Genomic DNA, 10,408 nt, shown 5'->3' with positions numbered 1-10,408 from the left:
GCAGGGCTTTGACGGTAAGAGCAGACGGGCAGCTGTGAGCTGCCCTGGGCGGTGCCTGGGGGGCCGGGACAGGGGCCAGTGACTGCTCGGGCCCCACACCCAGGGCAGGTAGAGGGTCTGCCGCAGCTCCACACAGCTGTCCGCCTGGCTCTTACCATGGCCGGGCCGGAACCGGGTCAGGGAGAGCAGCGCTGGCAGCTGGGGGGAGCCTGGGTCCCTCCACCTGCCCTGGGTCGGGGGCTGGGACACTGGGCAGGGGGCTGCTCAGGATCCACTGCGGCTCCCCACAACTGCCAGGGCGTCTCTCCTTAACCGGGCTCCAGAGGGGAGCGTGTGCCCCGGCGCCTGAGTCCGGCCCCCGGTGTACAGCCCTGAAAATCCCCCAGCCTGGGAAAGGGTAGGAAGGGAGAGGGGGGACACAGGGCCCCCCCAGCCCGGGAAAGCGGGGGAAGGGGGACAGAGGGCCCCCCCAGCCAGGGATAGGGGGGAAGGGAGGGGAGACACAGAGCCCCGCCCAGCCCGGGAAAGGGGGGAAGGGGGACAGAGGGTCCCCCCCAGCCCGGGAAAGGGAGGGAAGGGGTACACAGGGCCCCCCCAGCCCGGGAAAGGGGGGCAAGGGGTACACAGGACCCCCCCAGCCGGGGAAAGGGAGAGGGGGGACACAGCCCCCCCCAGCCTGGGAAAGGGGGGCAGGTAAAGGGGAGACAGAGGGCCCCGCCAGCCCACGAAAGGGGGGGAAGGGGCACACAGAGCCTCCCCCCAGCGAGGGAAAGGGTGGAAAGGGGGACAGAGGGCCCCCCCAGCCCGGGAAAAGGGGAGAAGGGAGAGGGGGGACAGAGGGCACCGCCCCAGCAAGGGAAAGGGGGGGAATGGAGAGGGGGGACACAGGGCCCCCCCAGCCCGGTAAATGGGGGAAGGGGACAGAGGGCCCCCCCAAGCCCGGGAAAGGGGGGGGAGGGAAAGGGGGGAAAGAGGCCCCCCCAGCCCGGGAAAGGGGGGGAAGGGAGGGGCGGACACAGGGCCCCCCCATCCCGGGAAAGGAGGGCAGGTAAAGGGGAGACAGAGGGCCCCCCCATCCCGGGAAAGGGTGGGAAGGGGCACACAGGGCCCTCCACAGCCTGGGAAAGGGGGGGAAGGGAGATGGGGGACAGAGGCCCCCCCCAGCCCGGGAAAGGGGGGAAAGGGAAAGGGTTTACAGAGGCCCCCCCAGCCCGGGAAAGGGGGAGAAGGGAGGGGGGACACAGGGCCCCCCCATCCCGGGAAAGAGGGGGAAGGGGCACACAGGGCCCTCCACAGCCTGGGAAAGGGGGGGAAGGGAGAGGGGGGACTCAGGCCCCCCCCAAGCCCATTAAAGGGGGGGAAGGGAGAAGGGGGAACACAGGGCCCCCACCAAGCCTGAGAAAGCTGGGAAAGGGAGAGGGGGTCACGGGGCCCCTCCCCAGCCCGGGAAAGTGGGGGAAGGGAGAGGGGGGACAGAGGGCCCACCCCCCAGCCCAGGAAAGCCGGGGAAGGGAGAGGGTTGACAGAGGGCCCCCCCCCAGCCTGGGAAAGGGGGGGAAGGGAGAGGAGGGACAGAGGGACCCCCCGAAGCCCGGGAAATGGGGGAAGGGGGACAGAGGCCCCCCCCATCCTGGGAAAGGGGGGGAAGGGGGACACAGGGCCCTCCACAGCCTGGGAAAGGGGGGAAGGGAGAAGGGGGGACACAGGCCCCCCACCCAGCCCGAGAAAGCGGGGGAAGGGAGAGGGTTGACAGAGGGCCCCCCCCCGCCTGGGAAAGGGGGGGAAGGGAGAGGGGGGACAGAGGGCCCCCCCAGCCCAGGAAAGGGGGGGAAGGGAGAGGGGGGACAGAGGGCCCCTCCCCTCCAGCCCGGGAAAGTCTTTTAAAAATCTGGTGACCATGAAATTTACCAAACTGGATGGGTGAATTTGGTAGGGCCCTACCCAGGAGACTGAACAGGGGGGTACTTCACATTACAGCTGCACAAATGTGGATCCTCAGTTGCACTGTTTCTATCATGGCCGCTTCTTTCTGGCAGATCCATTTGAGCTCCGCGGCACACGTCTCAGACCGAACCTGGCTGCCTTTTATCCACCCGCAGCTGTTCCCAGCAGCAGAGCCTGAGAAGCTGCAGAGTGAGAGAGAGTCCGTGTCACTGTGGGTCCCTGTAATAAGGAAAGGCCCATGGGTGAGTGTTTCCTCCCCCTCCCGCTAATGGGAAGCTGGGCTCTGGTGTTCTCCTTCATCTCCAACTTCACTGCGGAGCGTCAATCGAGAAGACGTTCCAGGCTGTGAGGTGGGTTAGGGCAGTGGCTCTCAACCTTTCCAGACCACTGCACCCCTTTCAGGAGTCTGATTTCTCTTGCGTACCCCAAGTTTCTCCTGACTTAAAAATGACTTGCTTCGAAAATCAGACCTAAAAATACAAATGTTGCCACAGCCACTATTGCTGAAAAATTGCTGACTCTCATTTGTACCATACAATTATAAAACAAACCCTTTGGAAATAAGTATTGTACTTACATGTCCGTGTGTGGCATATAGAACAGTATAAACAAGTCAGTGTCTGTCTGAAATTTTAGTTTGCACTGACTTCGCTAGTGCTTTTTATGTAGCCCGTTGTAAAACGAGGCCAATATCTAGATGAGTTGACCTACTCCTCGGAAGAGCTCTGTGTACCCAGGGATACCTGTACCCCTGCTTGAGAACCACAGAGTTAGGGGGTCTGGAGCAAGGACCATACGAGGCTGAATCCCATGGGGTGGGTGACCTGGTACTTGTTCATTGGAAGCGCCACCTTGATCTCCTGCATCTCAGCTTTCCTTTAAAAACCAAGTCTGATGGGTGAGAGGAAACCTGCACCGTGCAACCTGGGTAACGGGACAGCTGCAGGGAGCTGAGGACTTGTCCCGATGAACGGTTAGGGGTGGATTCACAAAGGGACTTAAGAGGCTAATGGCCACTTCAGGCACCTCTGTCTCTTGGAATGGGAAGTTCCTTGGAGAATTCCACTGGGTGGGAGACTCAGCTGTGAAGGGAGGGGGCCAGCAGCAGCATCTCATCAACCCAAGATAGGAATAACTGAAGTAATGTTCCTTTTACATGGAGCCTCAGCTCTTTGGAACCTCTGCAAACGCTTTAGCCATGTGTTTAACTCCATCAGCAGGAGTAGCCTTGGATCACAGTGGGAGGGCTCAGGTGCGTACGTGTTTGCAGGATGGGCGCTCAGGGCAGTCCCTGACGCCAGGGCAAAGCGGATGTGAAGTGCCGCTGTCTGGATTTGGGAGCCTGCCTGCACACCGAAGTCACTAGGCGCTGGGTGCATGACTGCAATGTGCTGGGCTGGGGAAAATCAGCCCTGGGTGGTTATTTTGAGTAGAAAACCAGAGCCACTTCTGGGGTCTTTCAGCTTCTAATGCCCTTTCCCTTCTGCAGCTGGATTTCAGCGTATGATAAAATCCCTCTCAATGCCAAGTCAGTGCCATAAATCACTGGACTGGGTGCAGGAATCAGTAGGCCACGTTCTCTGGCCTGGGTTATGCCAGGGCTCAGACTAAATTATTGTTCCCAAAACATTTAAAAGCTGAGCCCCCTCCTCAAGGCAAAGAAACCGATCGTGCCCCTCACCCACCAGCAATGTGTTAGCGACCCCACCCCACCATTTTCATGTACTCGTCTTCAATCCCCACTCTTCCCACCATGGCTAGCCCTTCCCCATGCTTCAGGAGACGATGGAGTACATGATCATAACCTTCTTCTCTAACCTTAAGACCTGAGGGACCCCATCCTGGAGCATCTTAAAAATCACAGTTCCCAGACTCTGGATCAGGGGCTGCTTTGCCGGGCTCACCTTTCTCCCTCCGTCACGTTGGCCGATGGGGATAATGAGCCTGGAGATCTCATTCCCTCTGCTCTGAGTGGTGACCATGTGCACACGACCCAACTCAGCTCTTACTGTATCCCAGGAATGTCTTCATCTTCTGGGATCCTCATGGCAGCAGTGGGATGATTTAACAGACTCCCTTAGTCATGGGGCCTTTCTCTCTCTTTTTTTTCAGAGCTAGCGTCCTGGAATCATCTCATGGTGTGTGGAGTAGTGGGGGTGGTGGGGGTGCTGGTCTCACTGTACCTATGTGGGTTTTGGAAAGGTAGAGGGAAAGTGTTTGCCTACCCGCGATTCGTCTTCAGGAAGCTGCTGACTCATCCCTCCCAGCAGCCTGGAAGTCTGCAGGATTCACAGGAATCTGAGCTCACCGCAGTGTCTGACAGGGACGGGGACTAGGCCCAGGGAATTAGAAACAGGAATCGAGACCCAGCCCTGGAGAATGGGGAAGGAGACCTGCTAATGGCGGACAGACGCTTCACCCAGGAACCCAGAGGAAGGGATCCATTAGGTGGGGACACGGGTGTGGTCCAGGAAACTGGAGTAGCATTGCCAATCCTCCAGGATGACCGGGAGTCTGCAGGAATTAAAGATTAATTTTTAATTAAAGATTATGTCGTGATAAAATCTTCAGGAATAGGTCCAATTAAAATTGGCAACCCTTAACCGGAGTGGGGGGGAGGGACCCATTAAATGGACACAGACTTGGTCTGGGAAACCAGCTAGAAGAGCTGATCCCTCCTACGATGCCCCTCAATGGTGGGGACTAAACTGGGCGAAACTTTCATCTAAACCTATTTTAGGTTCAGCAGTTTGCGAATTCATATGCATTCTGCTGAATTGTTCACATCCAGCCCCTCCCCTCAGTTGTTAAAAAGTCAAAGCATTTCGTTTAGACACTTTCCAAACAAACCATTTTGATTTTTCAGTTTGAAACAATTTTTTTGTTTAAAAATGTCCTTTAGTTTTTTAAAAAAAATTCAAAAAGTTACCACCCTGGAAATGTTCCTGGGTCTTTTTGTTTTTGTTTTTTAAAGCTTTTTCGTTCATCAAAAATTTGGAAAAACGTTACTTTTGTTCAACCTGAAACCAGTTTTTTTCCATCTCTTTTTTTTGGAATTGTCAGCGACCAAAAAATTCTGTTTGCCCAGCTCTAGGGGTGGGTGAGGATTTTAGCGGTTATATTGTGGGTCTTTGAGTCTCCTTGTTGCTCAAAGTTTTCCTACTGTAACAAATTGATTTGAGATGAGGGCAAGATGGGCAAAAGCTTCCTAAAAGGGGGTGGGGGGCTGCTGTCACCCAAACTGTGGCCCAGCCCCTGTGCCATCCCTTCTCCTCGAGGTCTGGCCCCCTCAAACCGCCCCTTTCCGAGGCCACCCCTCATGCCGCCTTTCTCTCTGAGCTGCCACTTCATGCCCCCCTTTGCCCCCAAAACACTGCCCCCCCCCGGCTCCCATCTGTCCCCCCTCATCCAGTTGCTCACACTTATGGCCAGTAAAAAGTGGTGGGCCCTGGTCTCCCCTGTTCCGGCACCCCTGGCTGAGAGTGGGAGAGGATGAAGAACTCCTTTCATATATACCTCCCCCCCGCCCCCCACCTCACAAAAGCACAATTTGCCAGTGAATTTGCCAGTAGACTCACGCTGTGTTGTGTGTGACATTCCCATCCTGGGGCGGTTTATGGCTTTGTGAATGTGAACCCCACAGGCCTGGGTGTTTCTCTGCGTAATGTGACCTCAGGGCTCCTGATGAGAGCCGTTGTTTGTAAATGTTTCAGAAGCAGACATATTTATCATTCATGGACAGACAGACATTTATTCATAATTAGAACTGGTCAAAAATAGCGGGGGTGGAGACGGTCATGAAAATTGAAGAAGAAACCACTTCCCGCCCCACCCCGATATTCTTCTAACTTATTTGCAAATGTTTTTAATGATCAAATTTCTGTTTAGTTTTGGTGGGAAAAACTCCACGTTCTCTCTCAAGTGGGCAGAGAAATCCAAAATGTTTTTTTTAAAAAGGGAACTTTTTCCAAATGATCAATGTAATCCAAAGTGGCATTTCTAATTAAAAGGTTGCATTGTGAGTGTAAAACCATTTTGAACCAGCTCTATTACTGTATAACAAGAGGAGTTTATTTGTCATGATGCATTGTTTGGGCCAGGTTCCAAGTGGTATTTCAGTTTTTGCACAGCTCTTCTCTTCTTGCGTCTGCCCCTCTCCTGTGCTGTGGCCTTAATCTCGGCCCTGGAAACCCTTACATGCATGTTTCACTTTAATGACTGCTGTGATAATTCCATTTCAATGGGACAACTCTGAGGTCGGGTTTAGGCTACGGCCCTATATCGGTGTAACTACATCATTTATTTAATTTTCTTTCTTTTATAGATGAAAGTTATTGAGAGGTTAAAGCAGGTAAAATACATGAACAGGTTCGGACAGTCCAAGTTTGTCAGTGCAAAGTGTCAGCAGAGATGTGGTATCTGCCAGTTTTCCATAAGTCTCTCAGGGTTACCCAGGATAACTTTGGGGATCTCTGTCTTGCACCTGGAGTGTTCCCTGAAAGTGTCCAAACAGCTCAGAGATACAGAACCATTCCCTGGATCCATTCTTATCGCTGTCTTCCCCGGAAAGCAGTCTGGCAAGTGGTCCTGTCAGCTCTTTGCTAAGTTATCTGCCAAAACACTAGAGTTTTCAGGAGCCTAAGTAGCCCTTTGAATCATGGTAAAATTATCCTCCCAGCCACCACCAAAATTTGAAATGGTGCCCTGAGTGCACGGTACCCTACCGTGCTTCCCCCATAGGAGATGCATTAACAGGCAACTCTGCAAGTTCTCTGCATGCCTCTGCAAGTGACCCCCATGCCTCTCCATTTCCTTGCCCACAAGGATCCCGTCCCCATGCTGGCGGCTAATCCAGAAAAAGAGGGAAAGAGCTCACCACTGCGACCAACTGAGGGATGTGTTGGGGTGAGATCAGCTGGTCAAAGCAGGCAATAGGGACAGAATCTGAGACTTGAAGCTCCTCGAGTGACCTCTGACCTTTCCAGACCTGCCCTTCAATCAGACACAGTGATTCTAAAGTTTAATGTGATAGTAACTAGACCCATTTTAAACCCTTCACCACACAAGACAAAGCCCGTAGGATTCATCATGAACTATTTATTTCTCCTCCCCTGGATTCCTGCAGCCACCAGCCACCTTGGAGCTTTCCCTCGTCTCTCCCAGGCTGTGCTCACTTGATGGCAGGAGCTCAGCAGAGGGTCCAGCTTTGCTCTTTCACTTCCATTCTTCACGCCTTTGGGTGGCTGCATTTGCAGCTGAGCAGCCTGATGGAAACACTGAGTCCTCTGTCTCGGCAGGAAGGCCCAGCCACGAAAGCCAAAGACTCCCTGAGAACAGGGGGAGGTTCGCCTGAACTCTCAGGAGTGGAGGCTTGGCCATAGGGTAGGGTTACCATATTTGAACTTTCAAAAAAGAGGACACTCCGGCGGGGGGGAGTTGTAGCCCTGACCCCTATCTACTCCCTCCCACTTCCTGCCCCCTGACTGCCCCCCCCCAGAACAGCCAACCCATCCAACCCCCGCTGCTCCTTGTCCCGTGATCACCCCCTCCCAGGACCCTGCCCTCTATCTAAGCCTTCCTTCTCCCTGTCTCCAACTGCCCCCTCCTTAGACCCCCCCACCCTAACTGCCCCCCTAGAACTTCCCCCCTACGTGTCCCCTGACTGCCCTGCCCCCTATCCGCACCCCCGCCCCCTGAGAGAACCCCGGGTCTCCCACACCTATCCAACCACTCCCTGTCCCCTGACTGCCCCCAGAGAACCCCCAACCCATCTAACCCCCACTGATCCCTGCCCCTGACTTCCCCCCCTGAACCTCCGCCCCATCCAACTCCCCCTGCTCCCTGTCCCTTGACTCCCCCAACCCCTCTCCATATGCCCACCCCCTGACAGGCTCCCCACAGAACCCCTGACCCATCCAATCCCTCCTGCTCCCTGTCCCCTGACTGTCCCTTGGGACCCCATGCCCCTTCTCCAGCCCCCCGGCCCCTGTACCCTACTGCTCAGAGCAGTGTGTCTGGGGTGCGGAGCCAGACACAGTGCCGTGCTCCCCCGCAGAGCACGCAGCTCCCCCCCCAGCCCCCAGAGTGGGCAATTGAAAACCCAAAAAACCGGACATGTCCGTGAAAATCTGGACGCATGGTAACCCGACCACAGGGACTCCAGGATCTGCAGCTGCTGCCACCTCAATGGTGATTCCTCCGACTCATCACCAACCAGCTCTTCCCCATTCTGCCAGCCAGCCCCACGGTCTGACTGTGCAGGAGAACAGAAACCCTTTGGGACAGCAGGAGAGTCTCCTCAATGCCGCACTCTTTGCATGGCTTCCCGCGGTCACTGGGAAACATGACTGCCCTGCTCCCAGGAGTCTCTCAAGGAGCTGCCGGCACAGTCACTGGGCACCCACTCGTAATGGTCTTGGGCAGTGGCAGTGCAGAGGGAGCTGAGCAGACCATCCCTTCCGTGACTTCCTGAATTGCTGCCAGGACGGATACTCTTCTGCGCTAGGGAGAGTCCCCGAGGAAAAGCAGCTGTGGTAGGGGATGGGGCAAGACAAGCTCTTCCCCTGAGCCCTTGACTAGCAGGCAAGCAGGACTCTGGGAGCCAAGGGATTGGTGTGTCTTGCTGGGAGAGCAGAGCTGGAGAGCAGAAAAGGGCACTGAAGGAATTGTAGAAAAGTCAGTGTCACGGCCGGGTCATGGGCAGCCAGACCTAGTGGTCAGAGACAGAGTCCACACTCATGAGACAGGAGTCGAGAGTCAGCTGGGTCAGGACACTGGAAGAGCAGAAGCAAAAGACCAAATTGTGTTCAGCACCTCAAGTCAAATGAGTCACCCCGAGTCAGGATGCCAGGAAATCAAGCCTGGGAGTGGGAGCAGGAACAGCCAACACATGGTCCAGAGGGGGCGGGGAGGAGCTCGGGTGTTCAGACAGCTTGTTCCTGCTGCTGGTTTAAGGAGGTCCTGGGGGCCGATTAGCTGCTCTGGGACTCTGCCCATAGGAGCCTCAAACAGGGTCTGGACTTCGTCAGTCCTAGCTAAGCAGTTTTTCGTAGACTTCCAGGTGGCGTCCTGGAGGGTGGCTGCTCCCAGGAACCCTGCAGACCTGGCTTAATGACCCATGGGTCATGACAGTGAGTGATCTCTCCCCGCTCAAACCTCCTGCACGAAACAGTCTCCAGGGTCCCGGACGCATCCTCTGAGAATAAAAAACCACAGTCAGGATGACAAATAGGCTATGGAACAGGAGTCCCCTCTTTCTTGCAACAGCCCCAAGTGCTCAGAAGAGTGGACGGTTCTTACCTGCAGGACATGCCTGGGATCTTCCATCTAAGCCTCACTGGGACCCCTGTTTCTTGGTCTGACAGGATGAGATCATCTGTCCCCACTGCTCCCTGCGCTGGGCTGGCTGCAGCACACATCTGTGTAAGAGGCTGGGCCAGAGAGATGTTACAGTCAGGGTCCAGGCAGCCCAGAAGGAGAACAGAGGGTCTGAAACCAGAAGACGAAGCAATCAAATCCGCGGATTCGACAGAGAGGTTTTGCACCCTACAGAGACTTCAAAGAAGGTTTGTTTGGAAAGCTGAGATGTTAGTCTGGAAACTGCTAAGGCGAAGATTGTGACTTGTTAACGTTCAGTTTACGTCACTACAAAGTGTGTTTTGTTTTCTTTGTCTGTTTGAAATTTATCTCTTTCTCTTGCTTAGTTTCACTTAAATCTCTTCTTTGTTACTGTGCTTCCCAAAGCACCTCAGCGTTGTGTGTTTGAGTGAAGTGTGAGTCTCCAGCCTACCCAACAGGCTGAGCTGTGCCCTGTCTCTCTAAAGATAGCAAATAATTTATGACCGGTGCTGGGACCAGAGTTCAAGGGCAGTTAACCAGACATCTCGTGTGAAGCACAAAGAGACCAAAGAAGCTGGAGAGATTCCGGCCCCACTGACCCATGGGAACTTCCCACAGAAGAGGCTACACAGGGCTCCAGACACAGCCACTTTGGGTGTGTACAAGAGTTCACTCACCGCTAGATGCTGGCCAGGCCTCGTGTCACCGCTTTCTAGCTGGGCTAGCAACCCCGCTGATACTCACTCTTGCAGTTTGTTGGCTGGGAACTCAGCCCTCCAACCAGGTGACTGTCCTTTACTCCACTCCTTCCTGGGTCGTGCTTCTTGCAAACAAAGTCCAAAAATGTCTTGAACAGAAACAAGGCCTTCCACCCTCGTGGAATTTGCCAGTAGACTCACGGCAACAGCTTTACGTCTACTGAACAGCTCGCTTTGCTTCTGTACTTTTGCTGCTGTTTTCCCTTGTTTCCTCTCAGGTGGGGCTCACTTGTGGTCATCAATTTGGCCTAGCCCCAGGCTAGGCAGCCATAGGCCAAGCCACCCTGTTAGATACCCTCCTCCTTCAAATCCGGTCCAGCCCAGCTGACAGGTTGGCTGAGGGGATGGTGAAACCCCATTGCTGATCA

Source organism: Caretta caretta, chromosome 14, assembly GCF_965140235.1.
Source record: "Caretta caretta isolate rCarCar2 chromosome 14, rCarCar1.hap1, whole genome shotgun sequence".
In the NCBI taxonomy this organism is placed as follows: Eukaryota; Metazoa; Chordata; order Testudines; family Cheloniidae; genus Caretta; species Caretta caretta.
This window is presented reverse-complemented; position numbering follows the sequence as displayed.